The sequence below is a fragment of the Trichosurus vulpecula genome, chromosome 1 (genome assembly GCF_011100635.1).
Source record: "Trichosurus vulpecula isolate mTriVul1 chromosome 1, mTriVul1.pri, whole genome shotgun sequence".
In the NCBI taxonomy this organism is placed as follows: domain Eukaryota; kingdom Metazoa; phylum Chordata; class Mammalia; order Diprotodontia; family Phalangeridae; genus Trichosurus; species Trichosurus vulpecula.
Genome location: NC_050573.1, coordinates 203,274,214 through 203,291,139, shown reverse-complemented (window position 1 = coordinate 203,291,139; position 16,926 = coordinate 203,274,214).

The window sequence follows — 16,926 nt, the reverse complement described above, 5'->3', positions numbered from 1 at the left end:
GTATAAATGCTATTATTATTATAACTTAAATTTGGAAAAGACCTCATAGGCCACTAAACCAATGTAAGCAGGAAAGCCCTCTCTACAATATCTTAGTGTTACAATTGCTTATTCAGCTTCCACTTGAAGATTTCTAATATTGGTAAATCTTCTTGCTCCAGAGGCAATTCATCCTACTTTTGAACGGCTCTAATTTTTAAAAAGCACTTCTTTGCAACCAATTGAAATCTGCTTCCTTATTATTTCCACATCTTGTTCCTCATCTTTTGGAGAGACACAAAACAATTATGGTAATGATAGCTAGCATTTATAAATCACATACTGTGTGCCAGACACCACGCTATGCGCACAAATATCACCTCGTTTCGTCCTACTCTGGGACGTAGGTGCTGTTATTACTCCCACATAACAGCAAAGGAAATTGAGGCAAATAGAAGTTCAGTGGCTTGCACAGGGTGACACAACTAGGAAATGTTTGAGGCTGGGTTTGGACTCAGTTCTTCCTGTCTGCTGGACCAGCACTCTATTCATTTCATTACCTACCTGCCCTCTTGGTAGCTTTCAAAATGACAACACTTCCAATACTTGAAAACAGTGTGATTTGGTCTCCTCTGAGGCTTCTCTTTTTCCACCTACTGGCATTCATAGTTCTTTCACTCATTGATCATATAATATGATTTTGAGTCTTCTGACCATTATGGTTACCTTACTGTGGACATTCTTAAGTTTGTTGATATCTTTCCTTGAAATGCAATGCCCATAACTTCAAACAAGATGCAGGTTTGGAAAAAAATCAATGATGTGTAAAGTGAAATAGTCACTTCTCTTGTTCTAGTCGCTCTGCTTCTACCAGTGTAGTCCCAGAGCACCCAGGTTTTGTTTGTTTTAAACTTCCATATCCTTGGTTCTTGAACTTTTTCTTTCCGGATGTTTGCAAGAGAGTTTATTTTTTGGAAGGTCCTGATTTTGATCATGACATTGGGGGACTTTTTTGTGATTTCTCTCAAGAGGTGTTGGTAGATTCTTTTTATATTTATTTTGCCCTCTGGTTCTAATAGTTTTATTTATTTATGATTTTTGAAATATAGCATGCAGACTTTTTAAAATCATGTTTTTCAGATAGTTCATTGATTCTTGAACTACCTCTTTTTGACCTCTTTTTCAGATCAGTTTTTAATATCAGTTATCTTACAATTCCTCCTATTAATTCATAGTTATACTCTATATTCTACAGTTACCCCATTTCTACATTGACTATATTCTCCTTAATGAGATTAACATCTTCACCAGATGATGGGATCTTCCTCCTTAGTCCACCTTTAGTTTAAGATGCTCAGTAGATCAATAAATTAACCAATAAGCATTTACTAAGTGCTTACTATATGCTAGGTAGTGTGCTAAGAACTTCAGATACAGATAAAAGGCAAAAACAGTGCCTTCCTTTAAAGAACTTCCATTCTAACAGGCTAGACAGAATGTAAACAAATTAGGACAGTCATGATGAATACAGATAGAAATCAGTTTTAGAGGGAAAAAGATGCTCCATAAGTTTATAGTGGTGGTGTTGTCATGTAAAGAAACTGTTTATGAAATACTTGCCTTCTAGCCTCTTTCAATATTCAGTCAACAAGCATTTATTAAATGATCGCTATGTGCCAGGCATGGTGCTAAGCAATAAAATAGTATGCAAGCATTGCACAATTCAGTTCATGTAACATGGCCTCTTTCTAGGGAATGGCTTAAGTAATTCACCACAAGAGTACTGTTGACCTGAAAATTGATAGAATTACCTTTTATCTTTGGGAATGAGTTAAACCTTTCTAAAATTATTATTCTTAAAATTTAACAAAAAAAATATTAACCATAACTGCATAGTGGTTATAGAGGATGAGCCCTGGATCCTGAAGGACCTCTGTTAAACTCCCACCTCTGATACCTACTTATATGGGTAAATCAATTAGCCTCTCCTTGCTCTAGAGACCATTCTCTAAGACTAGCAGTAGCAGAAAAGGTGTTGTATACTGTACTAGTGGTGGAAATTTCCTCATTTGGGAGTACTCTATACCAAGGGAACCACAGGCCCATTCCTAAACTCTAACCCTAACAATAAAATATTTTGGAAGAAACAGTACTTGGCTAAGGATATCTTCATGTAATAAAACAAAAAAATCATCCCCCAATATGTTATCAATGGGCTTTGGGCTGTTTTGCCAGCAGTGCTGGTGGGTTTGTACTGAGCTACAAGGACTCCCTTGGATTTGATAATTAATTAGTAGTCAATGTGTGGCTTAGGAAAAGAAGCTGGTTTCATATGTAATTAACTGTCCCATATGGCAACAAAACCCTCAGTATTGAGGTCATTCTTACCCTTAGTCTAATCCCAGCTCTAGCTACTGTGTAAAAGAAATAGACTTCCTAATAGCAAACATCTACTTTCAAACAAGCAAAGTGTGCATGTTCTCAGAGAGCATCATTAGCCACTCAGCTGAGCCATCAGAAACATTCTTTCCTCCTTTACATATTTAGCCAAATAGAGATTTCATCACAGTAATGAGACATTATGATATGACATCAACACATCCCCCAAATTCTTAATACAATACATGCAGCACAGTCAAATAGCAACTTGGCAGAGAACCTTGACTTTTCGATTCCTTCTTCACTTTTGAACATTTAATTTCTCAGCCTTAACATGACATCAATAGCATTTCTGTGGTAAATATTAGCTCCTTTAGGCAACTCACTTATTCCTTTTCAAGGAGACTTTCCAGAGTCCAGCTAATCCAGCCACACAGGAGAGACTGCTAAGTAATTACTTTATGTGGGAAACATTGAGCGACACTGTGATACTAAGAAAGTTAATGACTCACGATAGAGAGGTTATATACATTAGTGGAGATTTGGCAAACAAGAGCAAGCTGTTAAGCTCATTTGGAACATTGCTGGAATGCTTGGTAATCGTTCTCATACAGCATGTAGAAACTTAACTGCCCATTCCCTATGTGTGCATGTGTGTGCACGCATGCTCTTGGACTAATAAACATAATATGTTTTCTTCCTTGTATTTCAGGACTTAATCTCTTTACCTACTGCATGCAACTTTAAAATAGAATTCTTTTTTTTTTCCTCCCAAAGCCCACCACTGTATGACTTCTCCTATAACATTTCTTCTACCTAACATACTTGGTGCTAAAAAAAATGCTTACCAATTTTTCCTGCATCTGTTTCTACATATGTTTAATAATGAATGAATGAATGACGGAGGATAAATCAGTCAATAATCTCCATGTTTCCTACTGTCTGGATACTTGGTATCCTATAGACAAAACATCTGGGATGATTGACTGAATCGATCCCTCTTCATATAGGTGTTTTGGTATCACGAAGACAAAGCTTGAGGGTTTTTTTCATTTAGCTTGATTGATGAAAAGCTTATAAAGGTAATATGACATTGCCTGGCCCCATAGAACTTTGCTCTGAGGAAAACATTATCCAGAAGATTCTATACAAATTCTTCCATTAAGTAACTTCTAAGTGATTTTTATATTTTTGTTTAAAATACATGCATATTATTCACTCATTGTCCGGTTTAGTACTTCAAAGAAGGACTGTGATTAATAGTTGTGAATACTTTCTCTACTTATGCAAAATGCAAATCAATCATTCCCTTCAGTTCTTTCCTGGGCCCTCCCCTGCACATTAACTACTTCTCCTAACTCTTCCCTATTTTGACCTTTTGGTGGACCAAATGAACTCTATGTTATTCTATACACTATCCATGATTCCCTTGCCCTCTTCTTTTTATCACTCATTTTACCTGGCAAACCCCAAATCCTGGATAACTCAACACATCTTTGCTCTTTATTACACGCTACAAAATGGAACTGGAAGATATCATGAAACTATTAAGTGGGTCCCATACAAATTTGTGTTACTTAATTTCAATTAGACCCCCCATTACAATTAGTCGAATATTCTATTTTTCCAGAGTTGATTCACTACCCTACTCTAACAGGTATTTCAAACCTCATTTCTCCTCAATGCTTCTGGAGTAACTCCAACCACCCCCCTTTCAGTCAACGACCTTACTCCATACTTCACAAAAAAAATAGAGCTCATTTGCTGAGAGCTCCATCTTTCCCCCTCCTCCTAATCTCATATCATTCAGACTTCTACCATCTCTCTCTTCACTTGTCTCAAATAAAAAGGTGGATTCTCTCCTTGTCAAAGTAAACCCACTTCATCTCCATGCATCCTTGAACTCATTGCTTCTTTACTTCAGCAACATGTCCCCACTATCCTCTCTCTCTCTCTCTCTCTCTCTCTCTCTCTCTCTCTCTCTCTCTCTCTCTCTCCCTACCTACCTACTGGTTCTCTATTCCCTAAAAAGATTCCAATCTCAAAAAACCCTCACTTGATCTTATCATCTGCCACTAAACTATTATCATTCTATATCTCTCCTTTCCTTCATGTTTAATCTCCTTGAGAATACCATCCACATGTTGTTGCCTACATTAGAATGTGCACGCTTTGAGGTCAGGTACTATTTTTGTCTCTCTTTCGTTTCTTCTTAATTTAGTACAGTGTCTGGCAAATGGTAAGTGCTTTTATTTTTTTTCATTTAAATAGTACTTTATTTTTTCCCCAGTTACATGTGAAGAAAATTTTTAGCATTCATTTTTACCAGATTTTGAGTTCCAAATTTTTGTCCCTTGCTCCCTATCCTTCCCTCTTCCAAAAATAGTAGACATTTTGATATAGGTTATACATGTGCTATCATTTAAAAATATTTCCATATTAGCTACAGTTGTGAAAGAAGAAACAGATCAAAAGAAAAAAAAGAATAAAGTAAGTGAAAAAAATGTATTTCAATCTGCATTCAGAGTGCATAATTTCTTTATCTGGATAAGGACAGCATTTTCCTTCATGAATCCTTCATACTTGTCTTGGATCCTTGTGTTGCTGAGAAGAGCTGAGTCATTCATAGGTGGTTACCATACAATGTTGCTGACATTGTGAACAAAGTTTTCCTGGTTCTGCTCATTTCACTTTGAATCAATTCATGTACAAGTCTTTCCAGGTTTTTTTTCTGAAATCTGCCTGTTCATTTCTCATTGCAAAATAGTATTCTATTACATTCATATACCACGGCTTGTTTGGCCATTCCCCGATTGATGGGCAGCTCCTCAATCTCCAATATTTTGTCACCACAAAAAGGGCTGATTTAAATATTTTTGCACATGTAGGTCCTTTCTCCTTTTTTATGATGTCTTTGGGATACAGACCTAGTAGTGGTACTTACTCCTGGATCAAAGGGTATGACAGTTGGTTGACCTTTGGGCGTAGTTGCAAATTGCTCTCCAGAATGGTTGGATCATTTCACAACTACACCAACAGTGCACTAGTGTCCCAATTTTCCTACATCCTCTCCAATATTTATCATTTTCCTTTTCTGTCATATTAGCTAATCTGATCGTTGTGAGGTGGTTCCTCAGAGTTCTTTTGATTTGCACTTCTCTAATCAAAAGTGACTTAGAGGGGCAGCTAGCTGGCTCAGTGAGTAGAGCACTGGCCCTGGAGTCAGGAGGATCTGAGTTCAAATCTGGCTTCAGACACTTGACATACTACCTGGGTGACCTTGGGCAGGTCACTTAACCCCAATTGCCCTGCCTTCCCCTTCCCAAGAAAACAAAGTGATTTAGAGTACTTTTTCATATGCCTATAGATAGCTTTGTTTTTTTTTTGTCTGAAAACTACCTGTTCATATTCTTTGACCATTTATCAGTTGGAGAACGACTTGCATTTTTTATAAATTTGACTCAGTTCTCTATATATTTGAGAAATGAGGCCTTTTTCTTAGCTATATGCTATAAATCCCCCTCTTCCTGCTTTCCTTCTAATCTTAGTTGCATTGGTTTTGTTTGTGCAAAAGCTTTTTAATATAATCAAAATTATTTAACATTTTGTAATGCTATCTTTTGTTTGATCATGAATTCTTCCTATCCCCATAGATCTGACAGGTAGACTATTCCTTGCTCTTTTAATTTGCTTATGGCGTCACCCTTTATTTCTAAATCGTGCCAAAGGTCTGCCATATCTAACTTCTCTAATATTCTATTTGCCTAATTAATTTCTTTCTTGTTTATTTTTTGGTTGGATTTATTGAGTTCTGAGAGGGGACAGTTGAGGTCCCCTGCTAGTAGAGTTTTGCGATCTATTTCTTCCTGTAACTCACTTAACTTTTCCTTTAAGAATTTGGATGCTATACCACTAGGTGCATATATGTTTAGTGTTGATTGTTTTATGGAAGAGTTCATCCCGTTCACTTTCATAGTTATGATTACTGCTTGTATATTTCCCTCCATCCTGTTTTTCCTCCTATCTGTCCTTTCTCTCCTTTCACCCTTTCCATCCTCACCAGTATTTTGCTTCTGTCTATCACCTCTCCTGATCTTCTCTCCCTTCTGTCAGTTCCCACCCTCTTTTACTTGATCTCCTCCCCTCCTACTTCCCTGTCTGGTAAGATAGATTTCTATATTCAATTGATTTTGTATATGATTTGCTCTTTGAGCCAGTAGTGATGAGAGAAAGATTCAAGTGATGCTTGTTGCCCACCCTCCCATCTTCACCTTCACTGTAATAAGTCTTTTGCACCTCTTCATGTGAAATAATTTACACCTCTCCCTTCTACATCCAGTGTATTCCTGGTCCTCATCCTTAATTTTTTGGTCATTCTTTCAAACCCACTTTATGCCCATGCCCTCTGTCTATGTATATTCCTTCTAGCTATACTATTGGTGGTATAATTTTTAAGAATTATAAGTATTATCTTCCTGTGTAGGGATGTAAACAGCTTAGCTCTATTGAATCTCTTTTCTTTTCTTTACCTTTTATGCTTCTCTCAGGTCTTGATATCAGAGGTCAGATTTTTGGTTTAGTTCTGGTCTTCTCCTAAGGAAAGCTTGAAATTCTTTAATTTCACTGAATGACCATTTTTCTCCTTGATGCACGATGCTTAATTTTGTTGTATAAGTGATTCTTAGTTGAGGTGCTAGATCCTTTGCCTTCTGGAAATATGTTCTGTGACTTCCAATCCTTTAATGTTGGATCTGCCAAGTCCTATATAATACTGATTGTGACTTCCTGATATTTAAATTGTTTCTTTCTATCCACTTGTGGTATTTTTTCCTTGACCTGATAGTTCTGAAATTTTGCTATAATATTCCTTAGAGTTTTTATTTTGAGATCTCTTTCCTGAGGTGATCAGTGAATTCTTACAGTGCCTGTTTTACCCTCTGGTTCCTGGACATCAGGACAGTTTTCCTGGATAATTTCTTGAAAGATGCTGTCTAAATCTTCCTTTTGATTATGGCTTTCAGGTAGTCCAATGATTCTGACATTGTCTCTTCTGGATCTACTTTCCAATACATTTGTTTTTTCCATGAGGTATTTTATGTTTTCTTCTGTTTTTTTCATTCTTTTGAACTTGATTGATTCTTGATGTCTCATAGAGTCATTAGCTTCCACTTGCCCAATTCTAACTTTTAAGGTGTTGTTTTCTTCAATTAACTTTTGTACTTTCTTTTCTATTTGTCCAATTGTACTCTTTAAGGAGCTGTTTTCTTCAGTGTATCTCCTTTCCCATTTGCCATTCTATTTTTTAATCAATGTTCTAAGCTGTAAACTCTTTTCTTTTCCCCATGATTCTCTTGCATCACTCTCATTTCTTTTCCCATTTTTTCTTCTACCTCTCTCATATGATTTTTAAGCTCCTTTTTTGAGCTCTTCCATGAGTTTTTTCTCAGCTTGACACCACTTCCCATTTTTCTTTGAGGTTTTGTCCATAGGTGTTTTGACTCTGTTGTGCTCTTCTGTGTTTGTGTCTTAGTCTTCCCTGTCATCATAATAACTTTTGATGGTCACATTCTTTGTTGTTGTTTTTATTCATCCTTTTTTTCGGCCTTTTCCCTTTCTTTTAAATTTGAACTCTGCACCTGGAGTGAAGGGGCACTGTCTCAAGCCAGTGGCCCTAGGCCCGGGCTGTTTAGTTGGTGCTGCAGTGATGTTGCCCTGTGGCCTCCCAGGGGACCCTCATGTCTGGTGCTGTGATGAGGGGGTGGGGCAGGAGGTTGCTGCTGTTCCTGGAGGCCATAGAGGTCTAGCAGCTTACCTAGTGCTGAGCTGAGGTCCTAGTGGTAGTGTCTGGCATGTGCTGAGGACCAGTGGGGTGTCTCTGTGTTTTACTGGGGTTACACTGAAGCACATGGAGGTCTAGCTGCTGGAGGATGCCTGTTTGCCCAGAGCTACCCTGAAACACATAGTGGTTCTCAGAACTGGCATCTGCCAATTCTACCCTACGTGGACGTCCTGGTGTTGGTGTTTTCCTACTCTAACACAATGGGGTTTGGGATCTCCCCAGTAAGTGCTTTTAAAATATTTGTTGAATAACTGTATTTGCTAGGTGGTGAAGCAGAGTTCTGGGCTAGGCCTAAAGTCAGGGAGACCTGGGTTCAAATCTAGACCTCAGATATTTATTAGTTTGTGGCCCTGGGCATGTCACTTAACTTCTCTTTGCCTCAAAATTTCCTCAACTATGAAATGACAATAATAATAGCACCTACCTCCCAGTGTTGTTGTGAGAAAAAAAATGAAATAATATTTGTAGAGCTGCTTAGCACACAGTAGGTATTATATGAATGCTAGTTATTATTATTATTATTATTATTACTATTAAAAATTTCATGACTTTATATTGCCAAAAATATCATCCCTTGATTGATATAGGATGATAATAGATGGGCCATATAACTAGATGACAGCTTATTGGAAGATTTTAGATCAAAAGACCTTAGAGTTTTAGCAAACTTTTAGCACTGAATCTATCAATAGTATATAATTATAAGAGAAGAATTCTATCCAGAATAAAGGAGATGATATATCTACTTTGCTCTGCTATTTTCAGGCTTTATTTTCAATATAGCATTTAGCTATAGGTAAGGATATCGATAAACCAGAATGTTTCCAAAGGAGGTTGGCCAGGTAAGGATATAAGGGAAGTCAAAAAAAAATTGAACATCAATTAAAGAACCATGGCAATATAGTCTAGAAAAAAGGGTGTGGGGGATTGTATTGTTAATGTATTGTTAATGCAATGGGAAGATCTTTGCCATCCATTAATAGGCCCATGTGACCTGCTTGAGTCACATGAGTCTGAGTCACTTGAGTTTGTGGTGGGAAGAGCTTGTCGAAGGGACGAAACAGGAAGGGGTGGAGCAGGAAATGAGACAGAGCAGTCAGAGCTGGGAAGGAGAAAGCAGGCAGAGGAACTAGCATGAGTGAGAGATGGCGTGATTTTGCTTAAGGCAGTTCATTTATAGGCAGACCCTAATGGAGGGAAGGTTTAGGGATGTTGGTGGTCTCTGCATTGATGATGTGTATAGATTTCTTTGTTGCTATGATGGATTTGGTTTTCTGGTGTTGGAATAAATGTTTTGGTTCTGTCTTCCAGGAAGAGTCTTATATTTTGCAATTTAGAACTATGCTGGCATATTCATAGCAGATGCAGCCACTGTGGATATCGCATTGGTGCTGCAGGGATAAAGTACAATGTAAGTTCCTTGAGGTCAGGTACATTTTTTATTTTTGTCTTTGTATTTTCAGTACCTAGAACATTGCCTGATACATAGCATTTGTTTAATGAATGCTTGTTGAATTGAATTCAACATATTTTTTTAAAATGTTTTCAAGTTTGTCCAGAGCTATCCCTTAGAAGAGGCATCAGACTTGTGTTTGACCCCAGAAGAAAGAACTAGGACCAATGAGTAGAAATTAAAGCAGAATGCATGGAAACACTTCCTAATGATTCAAAAGCAGTCCAAAAGCAAAATAGGATGCTTCAAGAAGTGATGAGTTATTTATCATGGATTGTCTTATAGAAAAAGTTAGATGTCCACTTATCAGAGACCTTGTAGAAGAAGAAAAGATTGGATTACATGATTTCTTGGCATCCTTTAAATATTCACAGCTTGTGATTTTATGACTTTATGTTAAACTTTGGTTGATTAATTTCTCCACATTTATTAAACTGCATTTCCATCTTGATAGGATTTTCTAGAACCTATGATTACTGATATAACCTTGGACAACTTAATGTTATGCATATACCATGATGAGGCATCAGCGTAATATGACTTCTGTCAATGAGAAGGGGGAGGGTAAGTAATAATCACTTGAATTAACTCTGGAATTGATCATTTTCAATATTATCTGCCTGTTTTAAGGAGAAATCCATATTATACCCCTGACTTTAGGTGTACCCTAGACTCTGTTCTTTCTCTTCTCCCCCCTGAATTCTCCATTTAATAACCTCATCAACATACATGGACTTAATTATTGTATCTAGGATTATAATTCCCCAATCTTTATATATAATCTTTGTTTCTCTCCTGTGTTTCTGTCCTGTATCACAAACTGTTTATTGGAAATTTTGAACTGAATATTCAATAAGCATCTCAAACTCAAGCCGAATAAAACAAAACTCATTATCTTTCCTCTCAAAACTCACTCTTCTTCCAAATTTTCTTATTTCTATCAATATTTCATTCTCCCATGGCAACAACTTCAAGGTCATATTGCCATTCCCCTCCCTTCCCATCATTCCATACCTAGCTCCTACTATCATTCACTCCACATGTCTAATCAGTTGCTAAATTTTGTCATTTCTACTTCTAAAATATCTCTCATACAGGCACCTTGATTTTCACTCACACAGTCACAATCCTAGATCAAGTATTTATCACCTTTTACCTAGACTATTGCAATAGCCTAATTGGTCTCTACCTCAAGTCTTTTCCCATTGCAATGCCCCCTCCGTATGATTGCCAAAATGATTTTCCTAAAGTATGGGCCTAATCATTTCAGATCTTTCCTTACTCCACCCTCCCACAGACATAGTAAATTCCCTATAATCTGCAGGATCAAATAAAAGATTGTATGTTTACTGTTTAAAGGCCTTTCTAGTTGGTATTTTTTAATCACATATATTTTTTAAATTTTATTTGAACATTTTTATTTAAAGTTTTTAGTTCCAAATTCTAGCCCTTGCTCCCTCCCTCCCCTGCCCACTCCTTGAGATGGTAAGCAATAAGATATAGGTTATATACATGCAACTATGTAAAACATTTCCAAGTTAGTGACTTTACAGAAAAAGACTCAAATAAAGGAAAACATGAAAGAAGGTGAAAATTTCATGCTTCAGTCTATATTCAGACAATATCAATTCTTTCTTACAGGGCAAATAGCACACTTCATCATTAATCCTTTGGGGTTGTCTTGGATCATTATGTTGCTGAGAATAGCTAAGTTATTCACAGTGCTTAATTGAACAATAGTGCTGTTACTGTGTACAACATTCTCCTGGTTCCATTCGCTTTACCATGCATCAGTTCATATAAGTCTTTCCAGGTATAACCAGTATTATTAAACATTATTCCCATTTATTCACAGTACAGTTGAGACTTGAAACTTTAAATACTGAGCAATTTGGTACCGTTGACTTTGATGGATCTCTTACCTACCCAGAACCCATGAGGGTATTTCTCAATATCATCTATATAATGTACATTTGGAAGTATGTACTCGCAGGCTTGCTAAATTCCCAACTCACGGAGAAGGTACCCCAGAAAACAGCTAACACAGGTTCAAAGAACTCTGTGTGATCCCAATAACCATACCTCTTGAGCTCCCAGTGATAGATGGATAGATAGGTAATTCTCAGTCATCAACTGGAGACATAGTTCAAAGTAAACATATTTAATTAAATAGCATTGTAAGAAAAGCAACACTGCAATATTTTTTCCTTATAAAGGTGGAATGCCACTCCACAAACTCAGGAAAACTTGAGTTCAAATCTGATCTCAGGCACTAACTCACTGTGTGACCTTAGGCAAGCCACTTAACTTTTGTTTGCCTCAGTTTCCTCATCTATAAAACAGGGAACCCATCTCTCAGGAGTATTGCAAGGATTAAATGAGATGATAATTGTAAAAGTACTTAGCACTGTGCCTGGCACATGGTAAGCACTATATAAATGTGATGATGATGATGATGACGATGATGACAATGATGATGATGACAACAACAGTCCCATCATGGCTGTTCCCTGCTGCTTTGTAGTCTTCACTGGCCTCACAAATTCTACTTGACCTTACTTCATTGGTTGCTTCTCCACTGAATGCTGCTTGGACAGTTGCATAGGCACCACCAAATGTTGCTTTACTGGCTGGTGCTGTGTAGGGCCCCTTTGTGAGCAGAGTCTCGAACAACAGCTAAATGAATAGTACATTTCAGACATCACACGACAGGATGGTACCAATTATATACTACGTGGTTGTATTAATATTCCCTACCGGATGTTGCTCTGTTTGGTGCTACTCAACTTAACGTCTCTATTATTACTCTATTATTTCTTCCTCTATGGAAGACTAAGGGCTGTTGTGCCCTTTTCAATTAAATCTTGCAGGTTTTTCTGTGCTACCATTATTCTAAAAATGTCAGAAAGTCTATCCAAGACCAGCAAAAATCCTTCTTTTCATGTTCTCTTACCTAGTGCCCTCCAGAGTCTTGGCCAGGGACCTTCTCATATGAAGCTGAGATTCTCAGTTCGAGCTGCCAAGGTCTTTAGAACAATGAATAGGTTCCTCTGGACTATCCAATCTCTTACTCTTAATCTTTTCTGTGAACTAGACTTCTGAGTTACTGGGCTTATAACTGTCATTCATGGTGAGCATGCCACATACCTCTCATTTTTAATCTCTGAAGCCTAAACTAGAAACCAGTAAATTTCTATTGGTCCAATAACTACTATAATGGCCCTGGAATTCAAGATTCCCCAGTTTTCCCAGCCTAAGTTTCTCAAATTTTCCTGTATAGTTGAAAGAAATGGCATAAAATCAAGGTAAGTCATAGTGACAAGGTCATAGTTTCTTCCTTCTATCATGTAATCAGCAAATGGGGATAGCGTTGCCTCCTTTCCCCCTATATTTAATTTCATCCTTTTTATTGGTATTGATAGCATTTCTAGAGCAATATCAAATAAAAATGGGAAGAGTCAGGCATCCTTCTTTTAGTCCTCTATATATTGGGAAAGCTTCAAATGTATCCCCAATGTACTTTAGCATACGTATTTAAGCATTAAGTATTACATTAAGTAATGTTCTATGAGTGTATACATATATACATATATGTATGTGGTCCATCTATGCTTATACTTTGTATGTTTTGAGATTTTGGCTCTTTGCTTCTTGGCTTCTATGCTTCTACATTTCTTCATTAATCTCTGTATTCCTCACAGAATTAAGGCTTCATAAGGTGCCTATTTTGCTTTCTCTCTTCTAAACAATTTCTATATTATCACCATGTGAATCTTTCCAGCTGCCCCCTCTATTTTTTTCTGGGCCTTACTTATAAATAGTTCCTGGAAACAAAAAAGAGGATACAAATATTGACCCATGTTAAGAAGTCTCCTGTTCCTCCTTGTATGGTACACTATTAACATAGGCCATCCCTATGATATTTTTAAATCATTTGTAATGAAATTATTTATCCATTTGCATCCATTTCAAGGTCTCCAACTTTCTCTGTCCTCCTGGGAGCATGCTTCTGTGGGCGCCTTTTCCTCAGATGATTTTCCCTCTTCTTTTCCCCTGTTAAAATTTTTCCTTTTGCCACTTCATCCATTATTCCATAATCTTTTTCCTTCCTGATGAGCAATAATATTTTCCCTTTATTGTTTACCATTGAATTGATTAGAGTACACAAAACTTTCCTCTTTATCTTCTTCATGCCTTTCTTTTTTTCTCCTCTTCTCTCCTTTTATTTTTATGATATCCTCATTATTAAATTTAATCCCCATGAATAACATTGATTTACCTATAGGTAAGTGTTTTTCAGTCCACACTATTTCAGATCTATTCTTCCATCATCAGTTCTTTCATCATATTCTGCTTTCACCAGTGTCACTATGTATACTTTTAGAAAGAAATCTCTCAGTCAATCAATCAACTTTTATTTAGGCTAAATATGTGCTAGGAGCTGTGTTAAATTCTGAGGATATAAAAAAGAGATGAAAGATAATCTCTGCCCTCAAGAAGCTCACAGTCTAGTGGAGGAGACAACAAACAAATATGCACAAATAAGCTACATATATAACAAATAGAAAAAAATTAATAGGAGGAAAGCAGTGGAATATAGAGGTTTTAAGAATGGCTTCCTATAGAAGATGGGATTTTAATTCAGACTTAAATTAAGCCAGGGAAACCAGTAACCAGAAATGAGGAGGTAAATCATTACAGGCATTGGTAACCTAGAGATGGAACATCCAGGGAGCTAATGCCACTGAATCAAAGGGTAAGTGTTGGGTAGAAAAGTATAAGACTGGAAAAGTAGGAGGAGGTTAGGATATGAAGAGTTTTGAATACCAAGAAGAGGGTTTTGTATTTGATTCTGGAGAAGACAGGGAATCATCGGAGTTTATTGAATGGGGTAGTGAGGGTTTTATGTGGTCAAAATTATGATTTAGAAAAACCACTTTAGTAGCTGAACTGAGAATGGATGGTAGTGGGAGGAGACTTGAGGCAAGTGGACTCACCAGTAGGCTATTGCAATAATCCAAGCACAATGTGATGAAGACTTCTACTGGAGTGGTGGCAGCAGCAGAAAAAAGAATCTAGAATATCTGAGAGATGTTACAAAGATGAAATCAACAGGCGTTAGCAAAAGGCAAGAGAGAGTGAGCTGAGAACTGCTCCCAGGTTATGAACCTGAGCAATTAGGAAGATGATGATGTCCCCTATAGTAAAATGGAAGGTAAGGGGAGAGGAGGATTTAGGGGGATAGATAATGATTTCAGCTTTGTATACGTTGAGTTTAAGATGCTTCCTGGATAACCAGCTTAAGATGCCAGAAAAGCAGTTGGAGATGTGAGATGAGAGATCAACAGAGAAGCTGGGTCAGGATAGGTAGACATGAGACTCATTAACATAGAAATGAAAAATATATCCATGAGAGTTAATGAGATCACCAAGTGGATAATATAGAGGGAAAAGAGAAAAAGGCACAGGACAGAACCCTGTGGGTCATAGAAGGCTTGAAGGCATGATCTGGATGAGGATCCATTAAAGGAGTCTGAGAAGTGGTATCCTGTAAAACTAGAGAGAAGAGATTATCAAAGAGGGGAGGATGATCCACTGAAGAAAGGTTGAAGAGAATAATGATTGAGGAAAAGGCCAATAGTCTTGGCAACTAAGAGATCACTAGAAATTAAAACTCTGTGATAAACCCAAAGACTCTAGCTTCTAGGATAAGAATTCACTATTTGACAAAAGCTGCTGGGAAAACTGGAAAACAGTATGGCAGAAACTAGGCATAGACCAACATCTTATGTTGTATACCAAAATAAAGTCCAAATGGGTACATGATTTATATATAAAGGCTGATACTATAAGCAAATTAGGAGAGCAAGGAATAGTTTACCCATGAGATTTATAGGGAACTGAGGAGTTTATGACCTAACAAGAGTTAAGAACGTTATGAAATGCAAAATAGATAATTTTGATTACATTAAATTGAAAAGTTTTGTACAAACAAAAGCCAATACAACCAAGACTAGCATGGAAGCAGAAAGCTGAGAAATAATTTTTACAACCAGTGTCTTTGATAAAGGCTTCATTTCAAAAATATATAGAAAACTGAGTCAAATTTATAAGAATACAAGTCATTCCCCAATTGCTAAATGGTCAAAGGATATGAACAGGCAGTTTGCCGAGGAAGAAATTAAAGATATCTATAGTCATATGAAAAAAAATGCTCTAAATCACTATTGATTAGAGAAATGCAAATCAAAAGAACTCTGAGCTACCTCATCACACCTGTCAGATTGGCTAACATGAAAAAACAGGAAAATTATAAATGCTGGAGAAGATATTAGAAAATGAGAACACTAATGCATTGTGGGTGGAGTTGTGAACTGATCCAACCATTCTGGGGACCAATTTGGAACTATGCCCAAAGGAATGACTGAACAAGGTGTGGTATATGAATGTAATGAAATACTATTTTGCTGTAAGAAATGATGAGCTGGAAGACTTCAGAAAAACCTGGAAAGACTTATATGAACTGATGCTGAGTGAGGGAAGCAGAACCAAGAGAACATTGTACACAGTTACAGCCACATTGTGTGATGACTACCTTTGATAGACTTGGCTCTTCTCAGCAATGCAAGGTTCTAAGAGAGCTCCAAAAAGCTCATGATGGACAATATTATCTACATCCAGAGAAAGAATTATGGAGTCTGAAAGCAGATCAAAGCATACTATTTGATCTCCATCTTTTGTTTTGTTTCTTTTTTCTTGTGGTTCATTCCATCAATTATAATTCTTCTTTGCAACATGACTAGTGTGAAAATATGTTTAATGTGAATGTCGACGTAGAGCCTATATCAGATTGCATGCTGTCTTGGGGAGGGAGGAAGGAAGGGAAGGGGAGAAAATTTGGAACTCAAAAGCTTGTGCAACTGAAATTTGTAAACTAAAAAAAATATATAAATTTTTAATAAAAGAAATTAAAACTCTGAAGTACCACTTCACATCTATAAGAAATAACAAATACTGGAAGGGATGAGGAAAAATAGGTAATCTAATGAAATTTTGACAGAGTCATGAACTGATCTAACTATTCTTGAGAACAATTTGGAGCTATACCTAAAGGGCTATAAAACTGCATATATCCATTGACCTAGCAATACCACTAATTTTGTAACCCAAAGAGATCAAGAAAAAGGAAAAGGACCTATATGTACAAAAACATTTATAGAAACTCTTTTTGTGGCTCCAAAGGATTAGAAATTGCAGACATGTCGGCCCATCAAAT